Genomic DNA, 21,931 nt, shown 5'->3' with positions numbered 1-21,931 from the left:
TTTATTTTGTGTCAGCCACTGAGTGAAGACTATGTGAAGCTTGCAAAGAAATAATAAAGAACTCTTTGGAGATACAGGTTACATGATCTCCGGATTTGACAGAGACTGGAAAAAGCTGAGCTTCCGTATTCCCATTGGATTATTAACTAACCATCTTTACTATCTTTACTCTGGGTACTATCGCAGCTAGCTATGTCTGCCAGAAAGATTTTCCTCCAGCCCTCTGGCCTTGTCCCTCAGCTCTCAGTGTCTCCGAGCCTTTACTCATTCCCATCATTCATGAACAATATCTCAACAAGTAGTTTAGTAATGAGTTCCGTAAAACCAGCACCTGCATTGGAAAATATGTCAACGTTGGTCTTTTGTGTGTGACCTCTTGATGATGGTGAGGACTGTCTTCATGGACTTGCTATAAGTGTTTCATCTTAGAACAATTCCATGGTTTGGATGAGGCCCTCTAGATAGAAATGAAGTTGGAACAGTGCCAGGCAAGATGCTGTATAGCCATCAGTGCGTCACATAAGGGCCCCGCAAGCCTAACAAGAGTGATACATAATCAACCATTAGGTCATTGGCAAAAATCTAGCTTCACAATTTCCGATAACTGATCACTAATGGAACATATTGGATCATAGAAAATTCCCCAAAGACACAATCATTCGTCAAAACAAACACAGATTTTTTTGAGTACTGAATAAAAAGAGTGTTTTGTGATTGCAGAGTCTCGAGAATGACTGACAACTTCCAACTCTTTCCAAGTAAACAAGGAAAAAATACTTGATTGAAAGTATGAATTTCCACTGATAAAGCTATGAGTACTTCTGTTCAAACATTTTCTTAAAATCTGTGTGCTTTTATGGCCAGGAAAGATGTGTGAATTTATTTGTGTAAAGCTAAAAAGTATGAATTAAACTGCTTTAAAAACCAGAGCTCTATTTTCATCGTGGTCTTAGGTTGAAAAACTTTTGATCTCTTACTAAGAGAACACAAGCCAAGGAATAAAAAGTCCCAGTTCTAGGAAAAGCAAGAATGTGTGGGTGTTCTTTTGTTTTAAAAAGTCTTTTGCGAATCTTGTTTTTCTAAAACACACTTTTTAAATACAGAGACCTTTTTTTAATATCCCTTTACACTTCAAAAGGTGGATAGAAACATTTACATAATGAAAATGGGAATCTTAACATTTTACTCTAGTAAGAACAATGTGATTTATTGTTTATCTCCATAGACAAATGAACAATTACTTCACTGTAATATAATACAGTATTTCATTGAAACACACTGTAAATTGTATTACACTAGTTACAATTGTAAAAAATGATGTCTTTCATGAATTGGTGCTAGTAAAACCTTTAGTGAAATCTAAAAAATATGTGCATCTAGAGAAATATTTCCACTTGAACATTTTAGATAAATTTTATTTGAAAATACAATATAGTTTCATGGTTCAATAAAATCAAAATAATATAAAAAGATATGCACTAAAATGTTTAGTTTTACCCTTTTTCAACTCCATCCAGTTTATTTCCCATTTTATTTATATTTATATCAATTTCCTGTTTATCATCCTAGTGTTTGTTTTTGCAAATTTTGGAGCACAGAATTTTTGTATGAATATTTATTCTTATTTCCTTGCTATTTCTCACATAAAGAGTAACATAATAAAGGTAGTATGAGAGTCTTTGCTTTCTTCACTTACTATACAACCTATACAACTTTCTTTGTCATACATGGAGAGCCTCTACATCTTTTTTATTCAGCTGTATAGTACTCCACGGTGTGGCTTTACCATGGTCTATTCAACTGATCTCTTACTGCTGGACTCTGCTTGTTTTCCAGTGCTCTGCTGTTGTACCCTTCAGGAATACTGAAAGTTTTCCTTTACAGGTTTTGTACATTTTCTATAAAAGAGCTGTTTTTTGTTTATAGGCAGTTCTTTCTCTTGTTCTGAGTAAATTTTTACAGTGTAATATCTGCCATTTTTCTAATATCTGTTTATTATACAATGTATTTTATCTGGTTGAACTTGGCTATGTTTTCTAATATTCTTTTTTTAAGTTGACATATAATTGGCTTATAACATTTTGTTAGTTTCATGTATACATTACTTGAATATATAGTGGAATGATCACAATAAGTCTAATTAACATCTGTCACTATACATAGTATGAAATTTTTTTTCTGTGATGAGAAATTTTAAGATTTACTTTCTTAGAAACTTTCAAATATGCAATACAGTATTATTAACTAGTCATCATGATGTACATTACATCCCCATGGCTTATTTATTCTATAACTGGAATTTTGTACCTTTTGACCCACTTCTTCATCCATTTCTCCAATCCCTCATCCCCTGCCTCTGTAACCACAAATCTCTTTTCTGTATTTATAAGTTTGGTATTTTTAAAAAGATTCCACATATAAATGAGATCACATGGTATTTATCTTTCTCTGTCTGACTGATTTCACTCAGCATAATGCCCTCAAGGTCCATTCATATTTTCACAATGGCAAGATTTCCTTCTTCTTATGGATGAGTAATATTCCACTGTATGTGTGCATGTGTGTGCATGTGCACACCACATCTTCTTTATCCATTCATCTATCAAAGGACACTTAGGTTGCTTCCATATCTTGGATATTATTAATAATGCAGCAATGAACAATTTTTGTTTTCTTCAGATAAATACCAGATGTGGACTTGCTGAATCATATGGTAGTTCTATTTTTAATTACTTGAGGAATGTCCATACTGTTTTTTGTAGTGTTTGCACCAATTTTTATTCCCACCAAAAGTGTACCAAGGTTCCTTTTTTCCACACCTTCACTAATACTTGTTATTTCTTTTCACTTTTGACAGTAACCATTCTGATATATCACTGTGGTTTTGATTTGCTTTTCCCTGATGATTAGTGGTGTTGACCATTTTTTCATGTGTCTGTTGACTATCCATATGTCTTCTTTAGAAAAATCTCTCTTCACATCCTTTGCCAATTTTGAAATTGGATTGCTTGTGTGTTTTTGTTTTGTTTTGTTTTTGTAATTGAGTTGTATGAATTCTTTATATGTTTTGGATATTAACTCCTTATGAGATGAGATATATGATTTGCAAATATTTTCTCCCATTCATAAATTTGCCTTTTCATTTTGTTAATTGTTTCCTTTGCTGTGCAGAAGCTTTTTAATTTGATGCAGTCTCACTGTTTATTTTTGTTTTTGTCATCTTTGCAACATGTCTGCAAACCTCAGTCATGGCTGTGGAACCTGAAACAGCCCAGGGTCTTGGTTCTAGCCCTTTTCAGCCACAGTACAGGGCCATTCCTGCCCACTGAGGACCTGTCCAGTGACTAGGCAGCAGCCCTCCCAGGAATCTGGTGAGAACCATGCCTACCATGCACATGGTAATAGGCTCACTGACCAAGGACCCTAAATTGGAAACCCTTTCCCCAGTGCCACCCTAATGAACAAGCTACTGGAAGAAGTCCCATTCACTCAGTGACCACATAGGATCCATGTGTCTCTGACCCCCTGGTAAAGAGCTGGCCAACTGTGGACTTTACCGCAGACCAAATGATCTCATAAAAGGTTCCAACCCAGTATGACTGCAATTCCAGAGGTAATTCCATCAGCCTAGCGAAAAGACAGAAGAATGGCTTTATTTGACAAAAGCCACCTATAAAGAATGGAGACCTTTGCTTCTTCATGGGCACAGATACCAATACAAGGCTAGATGGATCATGAAGAATCAGGCAAATATGATACCACTAAGTGAAACTAGTACAGTTCCAGTAACTGGCCCCAAAGAAATAGAGATCTATGATTTGCCTGATAAAGTATTCAAAATAATCATTCCAAATGCAAATGAACACAGACAACTAAATGAAAGCAGGAAAATAAAATTAAGAAAACAAGAAGCTTAATTTAAAAATAGAAATCATACCAAAGACCCAAATAGAAATACTAGAACTGAAGTGTACAATAACAGAACTGAGAAATTCAATAGAAAGCTTCAATAACAGTCAGTCATGAAGCAATCAGTGAGCAGAAGCAATCAGTGAGCTTGAAGACAGATCATTTGAAAATAATCAGTTGAGGAATAAAAAGAAAAAAGAATGAAAAAGAGTGAAGAAAGCTTATTTGGATTATGGAGCACTATCAAGTGAACAAAACAATCATATCATAGGTGTCCCAGGAGTAGAGAATGAAAAAGGGGCAGAAAGCTTATTTCAAGAAATAATAGCTGAAAACTTCCCAAATCTTGGGAGCATTATCAACATCCAAGTATAGGAAGTTTAAAGGACCACAGGCTAGATCATCACAAAAAAGATTACTATGAGACCCATTCTGACAAAAATGTTAAAAGTCAAAGACAAGGAGAGAATTCTCAAATGAGCAAGAAAAACACAACTTATCAAATACAGACACATACGTATACAGAAGCCTCCCCTTCCTGCCACACACAAGAAGGCTATCAGCAGATTTCTCCACAGAAACTTTGCAGGTTAGGAAAGGATGTGATGATACATTCAAAGTGCAGAAAGAAAAAAACCTGTCAACCAAGAATACAATACCCAGAAAAACTGTCTCTCAGAAATGAAAGAGACAAACAAAAGTTAAGGTAATTCATCACTTCTAGACCTGCTTTACAGGAAGTGTTAAAAGGAATTCAAGTTAAAATGCAAGGATGATATGTAACAACATGAAAAAATATAAAAGTATAAAACTCACTGATAAAGGTAAATATGTAGTCAAATTCAGAATGCCCCAATACTGTAACAGTGGTGTATAAATCACTTTGAGATCTAGTATACAAATTTAAAAACTATAATATTAAAAATAACTAAAGTTATAATTTGTTAATGGACTCTCAATATAAAAAGATGTAAAATGTGGCATAAATGATATGGAATGTTGGGGGAAGAAAAGTGAAAGTGTAGAGGGTTTGTATGTGCTTGAAAGGAAGTTGTTATCAGCTTGAAATAGACTGGTACATTTATAACATATTTTATGTAAGCCTCATGGTAACCACAAAGAAAAAATCTATAGTGGGTAGAAAAGGATAAAAAGAGAGGAATTAAAGTAGCGCTACAAAAAAATATATCACAAAGGAAGACAGTAAGAGAGGAATAAAGGAACTAAAAAATAGTTTAAAATAATTAACCAAATGGTAATAGTAAGTTCTTACCTATCAATAATTACTATAAATATAATTGGATTAAATTATCCAATCAGAAGATACAAAGTGGCTGAATTGATTAAAGAACAAGATCCCATAATTTGCTACCTATAAGATGGTCACTTTAGTTTTAAGACACATGTAAGCCAAAAATTGAGATGTAAAAAGATAGTCCATGAAAACAGTAACCAAAAAAGAGCAAGAGTAGCTATGCTTACATCAGATAAAGTAAACTTTCAGACAAAATTGGTCACAAAAGGCAATGAAGGTCACTATATAATGATAAAGGAGTTACTTCATCAGAAAGATATAACAAAAGTAAATATATATGCACCCAACATTGGAGCATCTATTTAAAGCCAATATTAACAGAATTCAAAGGAGAAATGACAACAATGCAATAATATTAGGGGACTTCAATATCCCACTGTCAACATTGGCTAGATCATCCAGACAGAAAATTAATCAGGAAATAGTGGTCCTCAGTGGACCAAAAGGACCTAACAGACCCATACAGAACACTCCAACCAACAGCACCAAAATACACATTCTTCTCAAGTACACATGGAATATTCTCCAGGATAGATAATAAGCTGGGCCACAAAGTCATCCTTAACAATTTAATATCTAATTGAAACAATAGCTAGTATCTTTTCCAAGCACAATGATAAAAATCATTAGCAGGAAGAAAACAAAAAATCACAAATGCTTGGAAATCTGACAGGCACACTCCTGCCCAACCAATGAATCCAAGAAGAAATCAAGAATGAAATCAGAAAGTATCTTGAGACAAATGAAAATGAAAACACAACATACCAAAACTTATGGTTTGCAACCAAAAACAGTTTTAACAGGGAAATTTGTAGCAACAAATGCCTATATTAAGAGAAAAGAAATATCTCAAAAAACATCAACAACAACCCAACAACCTGATTTTATGCCTCAAGGAACTGGGAGAAGAAGAACAAAGTAAGCCCAAAGTTAGCAGAAGGAAGGAAGTACTAAAGATTATAGCAGAAATAAATGAGATAGAAACCAGAAAGGCAATATAAAAAAAATCAGTGAAACTAGTAGCTGGTTCTTTGAAATGATAAACAAAATTGACATGCCTTTAGTTAGACTAGCCAAGAAAAAAAGGGAGGACTCAAATAATAAACCTATTGTAAATGAAAGAAGAGACATTACAACTGATACCACCAGAAATATAAAGAATCATGAAAAGCTATTATGAATGACTGGTATTTTGCCGTGACTGGTTTGTTTCTTAATTTAATGTATCTAAAAGAATCCATTGTTAGCCAAGATATGGAAGCAAACTAAGTGTCCATCAATAGGTGAATGGATAAAGAAGATGTTGTACTATACACAATGGAATTTTATTCTGCCATAAAAAGAAAAGAAATCCTACCATTTGCAACAACATGGATGGATTTGAGGGTATTATGCTCAGTCAAATAAGCCAGGTGGAGAAAGACAAAAATACCTAATGATTTCACTCATTTGTGGAGTACAAAAACAAAGCAAAACTGAAGGAACAAAATAGCAGTGGACTCACAGGCACTGAGAATTGACCAGTGGTTACCAAAGGGAAAGATGTGGGGGAGGAGAAGGGGATTAAGGGGCAATATAATTTACAATGACAATATATCTAGGTCACATGGAAGGCAGTACAGCATGGAGAAGACATGACTCTATAACATCTTGCTATGCTGATAGACAGTGACCACAATAGAGGGAGTGAGGACTTGATAATATGGGTGAATGTTGAAACCACTGTGTATGTGAAACCATCATGAGATTGTATATCAATGATACTTTAATCATATATATATATATATACACACACACACACACACACAAACACACAAAGATCGGAAGAGAATACATCAGAAAACAAAAAAGAATCCATCATTTGTTTTGTAGATTTAAATTTTATATGTCTAAAAAGGCAGTCAAGGACCTGGGTGTGAAATTTTGTGTTATGTGTATTTGTTTCATTTCTTCTAGTATGAGACTTTTAGATAAATAATAAAGTGTTCTGAAAGCCTGGAGTCTGAGATCTTATTTCCTACAATTATTCATCAAAATTACTCTTGAGCAGATAATTTAGTAAGCTTATGATGGAGTGGCTAAGACTCCAATATCTCCCTCAAGGGGAAAAAAATCTGTCAACTGCTTTCAAAGGAAAGTGAGTTTTGTGGCGGGAGAGACCCTCATTTTACTGAGCACCCTGATGTGGCTGCTGAGGTGAATTGCTCTGCATGGTACAGTGGGGTGAAGAATTTGAAATTGGAGTGATTATGTGTAAGAATCTGGGATTGAAAGAGCAGAACCAGTGAGGATAAAAATATAGCCTCAGTAATGTAAATAAGAAAAAATCATCTTGGGAGAACATGCCTATTATCCCAGGGTGAGGGTTCTGAACCTTCTGTGTACCATGTGCCCCTTGGTCATCTGGTGATGCCTATAAATCTATTTAAACACATAAGGTTACAAAGGAAACCAATTATATTGAAGTATAATTGGCAAAATAGTTTAAAAAATTTGAGATACAGTACCATATATGCTTTGCTATTGGCACTTTACATAAAAAGATCTAGCAGTGGGTCTAATCATCACAGATTTTGAGGTAGTGGTGAGCATAGCATCTTTTTCCAGATACAAAACCTTTAATGTGATATGAAAATGCCCATGATTTCTGTCAATAAGAAAGTCACAGATACTGCCCACACTGTTGCCTATTATTCATAATGGAAGGAAATGCCTAACTTCAGTATTTTTGTCCAACCAAGGACACAGACCCTAGATTATGAACTCTGTTTCAGGGTGTAATATAAATTTCCTCCTTCCCCAGGTATTCTGTAGTGAAGATTACCTTGGGATGGAATGCTTCCATGTGGAGGATTCTCTTAGGGGACATCAAGGACAAAGAAGCAGGGGTGGGTACAATCTCCAGCCAACCCTCAATCCCAAGGCCTTTACTAAGAGCTCGGTGACCCATGGCTGCACCCTGCTTGGAGTAGAGACATGGCCTCTGCCTGTCATCTTGTACACATGTAATGCAGGGGACTAGGAAGAACACACAAAGAATATCCACTTATAAAAGAAATGCACTTAAAAACCAGGAATTAAGTAGATTAAATATTTCCCTAAGCTACACTAAGAGCCTTTATTAGGTAGGCTGAAAGGATTTTGTGATTTCTTCCACCTTCTCATATCTGCATAGCATTTTTAACTTCTCAAAGCATTTTTTTCCATCCATTATCTAATTTGTTTTTCACAACCACCCTGGAGTTGGCAGTACAGCTATTATTCTTTTGCTTCTTCTAAAAATATATACTTAAAACACAAATTTGTCAGAATCAGAGCAAAAATTCAAAATGTTAAGCAGTGGTATTTCTGAGGGTACAAAAATTTCATCCTCAGAGGAAAAAAAAATCTTAACATAAATAATCTTCCTTTGCTGCTAAAGCAGAGGAATAGTAGTACGAAGTGTTTATTAAAGGCAAATACATTTTTTTGGTCAACTTTTTCAAAAAAGCCTATGTTTATAAAAAACCAAAAATGCAGTAGAGTTGAAGAGAATACTTTAAATTTTTTCCCCCACCTAATGAAAAAAATCAGAGAAGTTCTATGAGGCTGAGTCCAGTTAAGGGACAGAAACAACGGTTATTTGAACAGACACAATTTAATATAAAGAATTGTTAAATAGATATGTGAACTAGGTAACTGAGATGGTTAAAAAGAGAATAAGGCAGGGATCTATATCAACTGCAACCTGTGGGCCACATCTGGCTTGCTGCCTGTCTTTGTAAATAAAGTTTTATTGGAACATAGCCAGACTCACTTATTTACATATTGTTTATGGCTTCTTTGTGTTATAATGACAGAGTTAAATAGTTTCAACTGAGACCATATGGTGTGCAAAGTCTAAAAAATTGCCAGAAACGTTTGTTTACTCTTGCTCAGTGCCAAGGTATTGAGGAAGTAGCAATGGTGGGAAGCAGCTTCTACCTCTAGAACTGCAGGGAACAAAGCAAAAGGGTTGGAACTGTTAACACTTAGAAGCTTGGAGGAGCCCGAATCCAGACCTCTGAGGAGGTGTTTGCAGTCCGGCTGCTGCTGGTGTCTCAAGGAGGGGACACTGTGAGGCTCGTTCCATAAGGGTTGGAAGGACAGGAAACCAGGTCCGTTTGAGTGAGAAATGAGGCTCAATGTGGTAAAGAGACTTGCTGTAAGACTGCACAGGCTTAGTAGCAGAACTGGAAGTTGCTCCAGGAAACAGGATTTCAAAATTGACTTAGAAGATTGAGAGGAGAGAGCTGGGCAGCATGGTGGTGTGGGAAGGGCACTAGGGAGCAGCTCAGGAGGGAAAATGCAAGGCAGGAATAAAGCTTTGGAGAGAAGATGAAAGGACACCGGATCCCCATGCCCGGGCCACACCCCAGACAGACTTGATCAGGACCTCCGGGTGTGCACCTCACGCATCAGTGTCTCTGAAAGCTCTCCCGCGGTCCCAGTGCCAGCCAAAGCTGAGACCAACGGCTCACACGTACTCACGTCCAGAGCACCCCCCCACTCCACTCCCGCCTCACTCCTGGAATCTTCCCACCTTGGAAGGAGACCATTGTTTTGGGGCAGAGGAGGCCACCTCCGCACTGGGTAGGAAGTGGCAACAGGCGGCCAAGAAGCAGCAGCCCTTTGTCCCTCAGCAGAGGCTCAGGCATGTCCACTCCTGGTGCCACAGCCACAGGGAAGCCGCTGGTCCTGACTACTTGGTAAAAGCAGCTTGTCTCTATTTCCTGTGTTCTTCCTGCAGTTGAGCCCCTTACTAAAGCTCCTTTCATCCAGTCAGGCCACTGACAGAACTAGCTCTTGTAGAAGGAAGGTAAAACAGACCCTGGGGAGGGAGGAAAATGCCCACACGTGAGCAGGCTTGGGCAGGACTGTCACCACCCCAGATGGCTCTGACCTGGGGCCTCCTATGGAATGTGGCATGAGAGGGACCCAAGCGAGGCACATTGGCTGAGTAGCAGAGCCTGGGGCCTGCTCCGCTCCGCTGCTTGCTGGGCCTTTGTTGGGCTTACCAATGCTTTCACGTGGAGAGCATGCAGAGAGAGGGACTGAAAAAGCAAGTCTCATTTTTCTTTAGAATTTTTTTCTGTGACAAAAGAAGTGTATGTTCATTTGGAAAACACTGTAAAGCACAAAGTAGAAAATGATTATCACCTGTTTTCTACTACCCAGATATGACTTTGGGTAGAATTGTGGGATAATTGGTCTAGGCATGCAATGCAAACATAAGATAAAATACAGATAGGGCAAAATGTGGATGACAGTGTTTGTATACACTTCTACTTTTTCTTAAAACTCCATTTATCTTGAGCATTGTTATCTGAGGCATTATTTTTAATGGTTTGTTGGATTCTATTGCTTGGACAGCATAGCTTATTTATTTAAAGGATTTTTTTTTAAAGAGCAGTTTTAGGTTCACAGCAAAATTGAAGGGAAGGTACAGAGATTTCCCAGATACCTCCTGCTCCCACACATGTGCAGCATTGCCATCGTCAATATCCCCCAGCAGGGTGTGGATTTGCCACAGCTGATGTGCTTTCACTGACACAAGTCCCAGGTTTATATTAGGCCTCATTGTCAGTGTTGTACTTTTTCTGGATTTGGACAAATGTATAATGACACGTATCCATCATTTTCAGTGTCCTAAAAATCCTCTGTATTGTTCCCCTGTTATCAGACACTTGGGTCATTTTCATTTTTCAGTGTCGTTAAGAAGAATATAATGGCCCTCCTTATAGATAAGTCTTGATCCGCATACTTGATTATTTTTCAGTTTCTCTTATGTTCCAAGCTGTTGGTTTTTACTTGGAGTGCTTCCCTCTCTCTGGGCTCTTTAGTTAGTCAAGTTTTACTTATTTCTTCAAGTCTGAGCTTAAAATGTCACTTCTTCCAGGGAGCCTTCATGGCTCCAAGGCTAGGTTCTATCCACATGTTATATATCTTGGTAGCAACTTGTACTTTCCTTTCCCAGCACCAGCACATTTATGTCCATCCTGTTTTCTATTAGGTGTCCAGACTGCGAGTACTGTCTGGTGTGCAGTATGGATCCAAGCATTTGTAATTGAACTCCTACATAAACCAATGCTTCTAAGTTGGGTTCAGATGACTTTTTATCTTTCAGAGAAAGAAAACATTTTAGAAGACAAATTTATTCTCCAGTTCACCTGTAGTCCTAAAGTTGCAATGCACAGTTTGCACGTACTGATGACATTCCAGATGTCTATTCTGGAATCACCAGAGCCTGACCATTCCAAGTGTTAATGGACTGGGCTTACCTGATGGCCACAGTCAGCTCCACCAACCCAGGCCCAGGAAGCGTACTTTGGTTGCCCCAGAGGACAAATTTATCTTTACTGAAAGAAAACCTACATATCCATCCATCCATCCTGTAGAGACTGATCATGTATTATTCTTCTGCTCAACAAACATTTATTGTCTATCATGTGTCAGGCATAGTTCAAGGTTCAGTGAAAATGGTGAATAGCATCTCTCTCCTCTTGGAGATTGTAATCCATTTATTACATGAAAAACATTATGCCATTGATGTGAAGAATATCCATAGAGAAAAGGACATGGTTCTTACCCCTAAGGAACTTACAGTCTACTGATGAGTATGGCAAGCACACAAATAGCATAATATTAGCAGAATTATGGGAGAGTATAGCATCACCTCCTTCTTCTGTGGTTCCTAAAAAAGTTTCCGTATCTGTACATAGTTTCAACTCTTGGTCCAATGGAGGGACCTCACTCAAGCTGCTCCATATCCCTTGGCCATAGTTGATTGGTCTAGGGAAGGAACCTAACAACACTTGGCCAATCTACTTCCTTCCCTGAAATATTTCAACCCAAAATTAAGAGTCTCTGATTCTTTCTAAAGAGCATACATTTTAAGAGGAAAAGTTCCAAGGAGTTATAGGTAACATATTTCTTGTCATGTGGAGAAAAATGGACTGCAGTGAGAGAGAATGGTGATCAAATAAGAGAGATTCAGGAGATGAAGAGTCTGGTGGCCTTATATTTTGATTCCAGTTGTTTCTACAACCCAACTGGAACTTCTCCCTCTTTTTGAATTGTTTGCTCAAGCTTTCCTTGTATATCAACAGCCAACATATTCACCACTGGTTTTTATTAGTTTTGGTTAGGTTTGTGTCACTTGCAACCAAAAGAATCCTTTGTAAAACTGAAGACTTTCCAGAGAAGGTGAAATTTGAGCTGAGTCTTAAAGGACGAAGAAGTCTTAGGTGTTTCATATTTTGGCTTTCGTCCCAAGCCTGAGCTACCAGAGAAAATGAGTCCAATCACATTTCAGTTGTCATTTTGTACTTTGAAAAAATCAAAATAGCCTTTCCTTTGATAATATTAGAAGTGTGACACTTTCAAATAATACAGAAAAAGATTAATGTTTATCCCTTATCTCTACATAATCCCACCCTCCAGAAATAACCACTATTAGCACTCTGGCATTATCACCCAGTACACATCCAGTCTAATCTGCTCTTTTCTCACTATGGGCACCTTTTAAAATGTTTTTATTTTAAAAAAGGCTTTTTATCTGTAAATAATTCCAAATTTATAAAAATTTGGAAAATTAAAATAGTACCATGAAAAGAAAACCCACCTAGATTCATCTTAATCTCATTTCTTTATCATTTGCTTTCTCCCTTTGAATCCATTGAAGGCACATCATATATGTTGTGACCCCTTACACCTAAATTCTTTAGGGAGTGTATTCTAAGACCATCACTAGAGTATAGTTACCAACTTCATTAGTTTATACTGATACAATACTTTAATCTAATTTACTGTCTACAGTCCAGTTTTGTCAGTTGTCTTAGCAACGTCCTGTATAGCATTCTAGCATTCTTCCCTTCCCTGTCAGGATTCAGTCTAGGGTCAGTTATCTCATGGAATTGTCTCCATAGCTTTCATTAATCTGGAACTTTTCCACAGTCTCTCTGCGTATCTTATGACATTAACACTTTCTAAAAATAGAAAGTTCCTCATTTTGTGTTAATTTAATATTTCCTTATGATTATATTCAGGTTATGATTCTCTGCCAGAACACTGCATGGGTGATATTAGATTTTTCAGGGTAATACATCTAGAGATATAATTACCTTGTACAGGAAAATGCACAAATCATAAATGTATACTTTGGTGACTTTTTAAAACATATTCATATACCCATATTGCTAACAAGATCAAAATCTAGAATATTTCCATCCACCCAAGATATTTTCTTGTATCCTTCCCCAGCCAATGGCTTCTGCCACTCCCCACCCCAAGGGAACAATTATTCTCCCTTCTATCTTTATTATTAACTACATATGTAACTATTTCATGTTCTTGGGTTGCATATAAATGGAATCAAGTGGTGACTTTATATTTTGCTTCTTTCATGTAATAATTTGTTGAGATTTTTCCATGTTGTGTGTATCAATAGCTTATTCTTTTTTTAATCGTCATTTAGTATTCTATTGTTAATCCAATTTTCATTTACACCACTATTTGCCTATCTATTTACAGTTGATGGAGAATATTCTCAGTTTTTGACTATTATGAATAAAATTCTTTTGAAAACCTTTTTACAATCCTTTAGTGGATGTATAGTTTTATATATCTTGGTTAATTAGATTGGTGTAGAATTGCTTGTCCATAGAGAAAGCTTAGGATTATAGTTTGTAGAAAGTGCTAAATAGTTTTCCAAAGCAGTTCTGGCATTTTGCACTCATACCACTATTTGAGAAATCCAATTTCTCCACATCCTCACCAATGCTTGCAGTTTCATTTTAGCTCATACTGGTAGTTGTATAGTAGAATCTCTCTGTGGTTTTACTTTGTATTTCCCTGATAACTAATTATTTTTTAAGTACCTTTTCATATATTTTTGATCATTTTGATATCCCCATTTGCAAAATGCTTCCTCAAATCATTTGCCTATATTTTAATTGGGTAGTTGGGCTTTGCTTATTGATTTCTAGGAGTCCTTTACATATTCTGTATACAAATTATGGCAGACATTTACATAGTGAATATTTTCTCCCAGTCTATGGCTTACTTTTAATGGTAAGACATCTCTTAACAGTGTCCTGTCATGAACAAAAGTTGTTCATTTTGACCAGGCCCAATTTATCAATTAAAAAATAATAATTTCTGCTTTCACATTTCATAGATCCATCTCAAACTAATTTTGCATATGGTGAGAGATAAGGGTTAAGGTGCTCTATAGGCCCTTCCTTCTCTAGGGACTGTGGACTCCAAGCACTGAATGACTGTGGATGTCTCTGCTCTGCAGCCCAGCCCCAGCTTCCCTCATAGCTGAGATGGTACACCCAGCACATGTTCCATGGGGAGAATGGAGCTCCACGGGTGGACATGGAGAAGAATTAGTTCTACATCTAAAACTCTTAAGGATTCCAATTTCTCTTGCCAGCCCACAGGGTTGTTCTAAGCTCCACTCACTTATCTTTATCCCTGTAAAGACCCTCTGCCTGGGATAGGCTGGATTCTCTACAGACTTGTGTCAAGGTTCAGCAGAGAGACATTCTGATCTCTTCTCACCCAGCGACATTTCATCCTTTATTGGCATTTTGTTCCTTCAAACTTCTTTGCTTCTGCAACTCTCTGATTTCATTTAAAAATGTACATTTTATTTTAGCTTACACTTTTTTCTAGTTGCTATGAAGAGTGTTATGATCTATTGCAATTGTCTACATCAGCATTGAAAGCTAGAAACCTAGACTTCCAACTACAATCAACATGTCGAGCCAGGACACTGCTAAAGAATCCCTCATCTTTATCTCTAGCTATTTTAATGTCCCATAAGCCTCTTACATTTATATAACTTACATGAAACTTTTCATCATTCCCCAGAAACAAGCTCCTACCTGGAATTTCTCATGTTGGTGCCTGCTGTTCCCACCACTCAGACTTGTTGTTGACTCTTGCTCTCTTACACCATCAATGGGTCACTCATTTCCTTTGAGTCTATCTCTGCAAGTCTCACAAGTCCCATTGACTTGATCATCCTGACACTGCAGTACTCACTTCCCAGTCACTGGCTGAAACTGTTGTGACTGCTTCCTAACAGAACTGTAGTTCTCTCATCAATCTCTCTTTCTTTCTGTCTCTGTGTCTCTCTCTCTCTCCACACACACACACACACACACACACACACACACACACACACACGCACACACACACATCTTCTTGAATACTTTAAGAGTGATCTTTTAAGATGAATGTCTTTTTGAATACTCAAACATGATCAAGTCACTCCAAGACTTAAAAATTCCTGATAGTTGTCTTAATTTCCATAAAAAAGTATAAATTATTTAGAATTCAAACTATCTTTCTTGTCGTATGTCCCCTTCCTCACCTAGATGCTCAGGGGCCACTGATGTTGCACAGCTTCATGGGATACCATTCACAGGGGCACCACCCCATGAAATGCAAAGTCATCAATGTCTGAGAGTTTTACAGTGCAATAGGCCAGTTATACTCTCACATCTCTGGATTGATTTCTGTACCTCCCCTCCAAAATATACACCCACACTTTTGTACCCTTTTCTCATCCTACCTGGAATAGCTTCCTTAGCTTACACACTGGCAAAGTTCTCTTTTTTACTCCAAGACCCAGTTCTAGTGACTCCTAGCCATCTTAGGTTTCACCAAGAGTCCCTTCACACTACACAGATAATAAATTATTCCATCATTACATTCTGTTATTGGTATTAGTTTATATATCTATGTCTTCTGTTAGGCAGATGGATTTTAGGGGGAAAGTTATGGGGTTATATATATTCCTATCTATCATACTGAGAAACTTTTTGCTAATATGAGTTGGAAATAATTTAGATGGACAGGGTGTGACTGATTAGTGAGAGCTTTGAAATAACTGTTTGTGGAAGTTGCATTTTATCCTGTAGAGAGTGGGGAGGCATTAGGATAGTGGCTGGGGCAGAGGGTGCTGGGTGATGAAATGTACTCTGCCATGCTTAACAAAAATGAGGCAGCATCAAATAATAGTCTAGGTATGTGTGCAGGCAGAATGGGCAACTGGGTTGCTTGTCCAATTCACATGCTTAGGTAGTAATCCACCACAAACCTTGTGAACAGTCATATGAAGGTGTTACCCCTGCAGAGGAGAACAATTAGCTAACAATCATCCCCCTGCTAGCTTTCAATTTTAATGTCCCATTTAATGTTCCGAGTGTTGATTTGTTAAGATCTCCCCGAAAGCACATTCATATGTGTCCTGATGGCATTGGCTGGATAATTTCTGCTGGGATATGTGGGGAAATAACCTTTCAGCTCAAGGGCAGAAGTAGGTCTGGTCCCTGCTTCCATCCTTTGTATGACTTCCATTTTCCTAACTGGACCCCACTGACTCGCCTGACAGGGCTTAGGGCCCTTTCAGACTGAACGTGCCGCAACTTATTTCAGCACAAAATCAGATCATCCTTGCTACTCCTTTCCTCCTCTCCCCTTTCCTTATTTGCTTTCTTTGTTTTTCCCTTGGTCCTGATTTTCTGTTTCATTAACCTCACTGTGTATTTCTTCTGCTGAAAATCATGTCAAATACATTTTGAAAAAAGGCAGGCTATAAATAGAACCAAGGAAAAAATGGACACAATAGAATGCCTTTAAAACAAGCAATGCATGTGTATTGCAGAAATTTTAGGAAATGTAGACAAGTATAAAGAAGAAAGTGAAAATTATTCATGTAAAGAATGCCAGTATTTACATTTTGGTATATACATTTACATATTTTTATATAAAATTTCTATAATAAAAATTTATACCAATATCATAAAATTTACGTGTTATAGTTGTATGTATCTATGTTGATATGTATTGACTTATGTATACATCTTTATCTAACTATCAATATCTATGGACATTGGTTTATAGATACATGCACAAGTTGATCATATGTGTGTTTTAATAATAATTAAACAATTGTAAACACTGTTTCATAATCTGCTTTTTAATTCAACAATTTATCTCTCCATGTCAGTATGTATCCATCTAGTGTCCAGATAAATGTAGTGGAATGAAGTTGGTGCACAGAATTTATTTCCCTCTATGTCTAAAAAAATAAAAGCAGCCAAAAAACCTCCCTAAACAAATACAAATATAAAACTCTATAGCAACCAAATAAAGAAAGAAACAACTCCATCATAACCTTCTAAAATAGTGACCAAGAAGACAAATGATTCTCTTTCCAATCCCTAAAAGTAGGATATGGAAAAAGAAGATTAGTCAACAAAGTCCTGAGAATTTTTTCATATATTCTCTAATTGGTGAGGAAAATGAATAAGAGTTAAACAGGAAGCCTAGGATCTTTTCTATCTGGAGAAGTAAAAACAGCTGCTGGGAAGACATGGGTGAAAAGAGGAAGTAAACAACTGGAACTGACAGCCTCAGATGATGCACAGTCCCCCAGGGAGTCACACTGAATTAAGAGTATAATCCAAAACCCAAGTGTAGGACTAAGGTTGCCCACTTTATAGTAAGAGGAATGAACTCTTTGATAGGACATTTAACTGAATCTCAGATGAGAGAGGTCAGAGGAGCCAAGTTTTCCAACAAAGACTGCACACAGCCCACACTCATTTCTTCCTCTGTTAAATTTCATACTCAGCTCTTCAACTCAAGTTTGGAGTAATGAGAAACATATTTCAAGTGGGAAGGGAGTCAATGAAAATTCACCCACCTTCCATCATAAAACAGAGCTTCCCTTTTAAGCACAGGCAATATCAAAAGAAGCCAAATGGCACTTAAGTCAATGAATTACAGTGAACAAAAATAATAGTAATAATATAAATAATAACAATTTGCAAAAGGAACATAGAGTTCAGTTGACACCTGAAGAAACCATTCTGGAATGGAACATAAGGAATGAAAGAAAATTCCCTGCAAATATTTTATTTTATACAATTTAACAAGAACTCGAATTTAAATTTTAGAAGAGCTCAGAAATTACATGATAAAACATCTGCATGAGATAGAAATGAGGGTTGGACAGCTAAGAAAGGAAAATGAAGAATAAAACACCTTCACTACACAAGCAACAAAAAATAAAAAATAGGAAGGAATAGAATAATTATGGCTGGAAATGTAATCATTGAAATCCAGAAAAAGCTAAATTCAATAAGATTAAATTATTTAGGAGGAGGAGACTTAAAGAATTAGAGAAAGAGAAGATAACAGTTATGGAAGAGAAACAAAAATGATCAAATGGTGATAAATATGAAGCAAAGAACCCAGCAGATAGAATAGAAAAATTGTTAAAGATTTCATAGAAGAAAACTTCCTGAAAGGACTACCTGAGTTTGATGTGAAGAACAAGCTGAGTTGTAGAAAAACATTGGTTTGGACAGTAAACTCTGAGATGTATACTTGTAAATTTATTGGAGAAGGAAAAAGCATTCTTTAGGTCACCATGCAGAATAAGGAAGTCTTTTGAACAAGAGCCAAGCTATCTTTCAACTTCCATAGCAAAATTCAGTGAAACAATGTCTACAATCATATCACACAAAAGTATGACACAAAATAAATTACATCAGCAAATTGGGAATAAATACCTATGAGCCATTCTAGAAATAAATAAATCAACAATTACTTCTTGATAAATGGAGAGGCGTGGAGAGAGAAGTGGAGGAACAATACAAGCAAGAACACAGTGAAATTATACTTACAGAGTTATGAGGTAATGAACTTAAGTCACACTTAAGAAATACTCACACAAATCATCACCTCACATCAGTTAGGATGGCCAACATAAAAAAGACTAGGAACAACAAATGCTGGCAAGGATGTGGAGAAACGGGAACCCTCCTACACTGCTGGTGGGAATGTAAACTAGTTCAACCATTGTGGAAAGCAATATGGAGGTTCCTCCAAAATATAAAATAGAAATACCATTTGACCTGGGAATTCCACTCCTAGGAATTTACCCAAAGAAAACAACTTCTCAGATTTAAAAAGACGTATGCACTCCTATGTTTATCACAGCACTGTTTACAATAGCCAAGATATGGAGGCAACCTAAGTGTCCATCAGTAGATGAATGGATAAAGAAGATGTGGTACATATACACAATGGAATATTATTCAGCCATAAGAAAGAAACAAATCCTACCATTTGCAACAACATAGATGGAGCTAGATTGTATTATGCTCAGTGAAATAAGTCAGGCAGAGAAAGACAAATACTAAACGATTTCCCTCATTTGTGGAGTATAAAAATGAAGCAAAACTAAAGGAACAAAATAGCAGCATACTCACAGACTCCAAGAACGGACTAGTGGTTACCAAAGGGGAGGGGTGTGGGAAGGTGGGTGGTGAGGGAGGGAGAAGGGGATTGTGGAGTATCATGATTGGTGCACATGGTGTGTGCGGGGTCATGAGAAAGACAGGGTAGCTCAAGAAGACAAATAGGAACTCTGTGGCATCTTACTACACTGATGGACAGTGACTGCAATGGGGTATTGGGGGGGAACTTGATAATAAGGGTGAATGTAATAACCACATTGTTTTTCTTGTGAAACCTTCATAAGAGTGTATATCAATGATACCTTAAAAAAAAAGAGTTACTCACACTATGTAAAATTCTTAAGTCACACTGACTGAAGAATTTTACATAGCTAAGTTGATTTTATAGCAGAAAGATGAGGATTTCCCTCCGTGCCCTGAAAATGCACATGAGAATTGGATTTGGTGCTTAGACCTAGAACTCTTGCAAAACAGAGCTGAAGTCCCCTAGTTATTAGCAGGAGTTATGGGTGCCTTCCTCCTTGGACCATTACTTCCTTTCTCCCATCTGCCATTCTGTCCACAGTGTCAGCAAAACTTTGATTTCTACCCCTTTCTTGCTCTGCCAATAGACAGAACATAATATTTAGTGCAGAGCTTTAAAATTTATGTTCATGTGTGAGATCGGACTGTAATATTACTGTCTTTTAATGACTTGCTTTGCTTTTGAGTCAAGGTTATGTTTGCCTCCTAATATGAGTTGGAATTTTATTTAATCTTTAAATAGTTTGGGTAAGATTGGAATTAATTTTCTTTAGATGTTTTACTGCAATATGCATTTTTAGTTGTGAATTTCTTTACTGATAGACTAGTAGTAAGAAAGCATAGTCAGACACTACCAGCTGTTTAAAATTTACTGAGATTTATTATGTATTTATTATATGGCCCAGAGCAAAGTCAGTTGTTACAAATGATTATAATGTGCTTCATATATTTCCTCTTATTATTGGGTCCAGAGTTACATATATGGCTATTAGATCAACATTGCTTATTATGTTGTTCAAATCTTCTGTATCCTTATTTATTTTTCTGTCTGCTTGAAACCATACATTTTTGAGAAAGGTACATTAAAATTTCCCACTATGATTGAGAGATTGATATCTATGTCTCTTAGCAGTTCTGTCAAGTTTGGCTTTATTTTTTTTGAAGCTATGTTATTAAATGTATATTATACCAATTAAATATTTTATTGTCATATAAGATCAATTAAATGTTACATAATTTAAACTTTATTTCCAGAAAGGCTTTATGCTTTAAAATTGATTTTTTCTGTCATTAATATAACTTAAATATCTTTATTTTGGTTAATATTTACCTGGTATAGTTTTTCCATTCTATTATTTACATATTTTCAACCTTCTTATGTCCTTATGTTTATATGTGACCATAAATAGCATATAATTGGATTTTTAAAATTTCTCATTCTTTATATATTAATGAACATTCTATCTAACTATTGTTATATGTAGTTTTTCTTTTATATATATATATATATAAATATGTAGTTATTACTTGTATATTTAGATTTATTTCCAATGTCTTATTTTGTGCCTTTTCCATTATTCTTTTCTCTTTTCTTCTTTTGGAGAGATTGAATATTTTTCTTATTCCATTTTTTCTTCTATAAATTCAGAAGTTATATATCACTATTTCTATTCTTTTAGTAATAGTCTAGAAATAATAACATTAATGCTTACCTATTGCATTCTAAAGTTAACCAATGTGTTTGCTCAATATCTCTGACAATGAGTATCAATTTCAATCATGTCCTTCTTTCTTTCTATACTTTTTTGTTATATATTTTATTGTAATATTGTTTTACCTTCTCCTCTAACAGATTATTATTCTTTAAGGTATATCTATTTGGTTTTTATAATACAGTCCCTGGTTCAAAAAGTCAAAACACATTATGAGAGGGTAAGTTCAATAAAAAATTCTTTCTCCTATCACTGACTACAACCTGCCTCCTCACCTACTTCCCTACTCCTCACACAGATTTTTGTAATCTTCTGGTGTTTCTTAGTATTCACATAAACAGCATAAATATAAATTATTTTTCTATCTTATACAACAGCCAGTATATTGTAAACACTGTTGCTGTTGTCTTTGATTTTTTAAAAATTTAACACTATACCTTAGAAATTTTCCACATAATACACAGAAGTTGTCTTTATTTTTATATAGCTGTACAATATTCTATTGTATGAATTCACAATCATTTATTTAATGAGGGCTTTATTGTTAGAAACTTGGGTTGCCTCCGATCTTTTTCTAATACAAAAATGATGCAATGAATACTCTATGGTGCAGTGAACCCTACTATTTTATATGAGGGCAGTTAAATCTTATGGGATGAATTCCCAGA

This window comes from Manis javanica, chromosome 7 (assembly GCF_040802235.1).
Source record: "Manis javanica isolate MJ-LG chromosome 7, MJ_LKY, whole genome shotgun sequence".
Classification (NCBI taxonomy): Eukaryota; Metazoa; Chordata; class Mammalia; order Pholidota; family Manidae; genus Manis; species Manis javanica.
The sequence above is the reverse complement of the archived record's forward strand: the minus strand, read 5'-3'. Positions refer to the sequence as shown.